The sequence below is a fragment of the Solanum pennellii genome, chromosome 9, assembly GCF_001406875.1.
Source record: "Solanum pennellii chromosome 9, SPENNV200".
In the NCBI taxonomy this organism is placed as follows: domain Eukaryota; kingdom Viridiplantae; phylum Streptophyta; class Magnoliopsida; order Solanales; family Solanaceae; genus Solanum; species Solanum pennellii.
Window position 1 is genome coordinate 68714330 of NC_028645.1, and position 1548 is coordinate 68715877.

Below are 1548 nucleotides of genomic sequence, written 5' to 3' on the forward strand. Positions count from 1 at the left end.
ACCCCACCCCCACCACCCAAAAAGAAAAATAATTTTATTTTTAAAAAATATTTTTAATTTCATAAATTAATTTTTATTCTAGTAAAAATAAAAGATGTCTCTCAAAAACATTTTTAATTCGTAAATTAAACACTAAAAATCATTTTCGGAAAATATTTTTCTAGTTACCAACCAAACATAAGAAAATAAGTCCAAAATCTACTTGTTTTCTAGGAAAACATTTTCCATGGAAAACATTTTCCTCCATACCAAACACACCCTATATGTTGCTAGTCGCTAATTGCATATAATAGTTGTATACTTGTGTCAATTCCTCTACATTTTAGGGGAAGGATATTTATACTAAAATATTTATTCTTAAATGACTCATTACTTTCATAATTTAAAATGATGTATATTCGTGTGCTGACGTCATGTTGATATATTATAGTATATGACTATATCTTATGGCATCAAGAGAAACTGAGCTGTGTTCTTCCTTCTTCCTCCTTGATACCACTAAAATATAATATGTTATGGTGGTATCAATGAGTAGCTGATGAGTGTTTTCATTGAGGTTTTCAGTTATTCAATGAGATTACTTAGTCATCTATGATATCATTACAGTATGTTTTAATTCTTGAATATTTTAATTAAAAATAATTTTGAAAAGAGTCATAATTTTAATATATTTTTAAAAAAAATTTCAAAAAGAAAAAAATATTTTCTACTAACTCAGAGTTTAATAAATAATTAAGATTGTGACTTTGATAATCTTCTCTTAATTATTTCTTAGGGAAAAAGGTCAACAAATATTCCTCAACTTTATTTTATTGGTTGATCATGTTCTTACCGTTAAAATAAAGTTATTTTTACTCCTACAGTTACTATTTTCACCATTTTTACCCCTCAATTGGATGAAAAAACCCAAATCAACTAAAATTATCCAACTTTAATTGAATGACCCAATTTTCTCTTTTAATTCGGACCCGACCCATTATATCAAATTAAAATCTTAAACCCATTTCTCTAATAATATCCGTTCTCGTTGAAACACTTGCTACTAAAATAGACATCAAAAGTTCTGTAGCTAAATGAGTCAAAATATAGCAATGATCACAGAATCAATCAAAATTAGCACACTAGTGTGATCGGATCTTGGACCTTGTTCAATCATCGAATTATGCTTTCCACCGGACAGATCTGAAACTATAATATTGCTTGCTTGTTAAGCCCGTTGTTTTCGAGCCTTGATGCTCGCTTTTTTGGTTTGATTTGTTAGCGGTGCTTCAGTTGTTTTTCGGTGAGGTTTTGTTGGTTGGTTGGTTGGAGGTCGGAGAACTGGTGGTCATTTGCTGGTTGTTTTAGCTTGGGTGATGGAGGTCTGGGTTCTGGTAGGCTGAAGTGTGGTTTTACCACCGAATTTTGGCGTGGAGAGGGTGGTGTTTGAGAACTGTTTCAAAACGGTTTCGCAGCTATTTGAATGATTCCGGAGAAGAAAGGTCTTGTTGTGGTCATCAAAAAGTAGAGGAAAATGGGTTTGTTGTTAATGTTTTCTGCTTGGTGTCA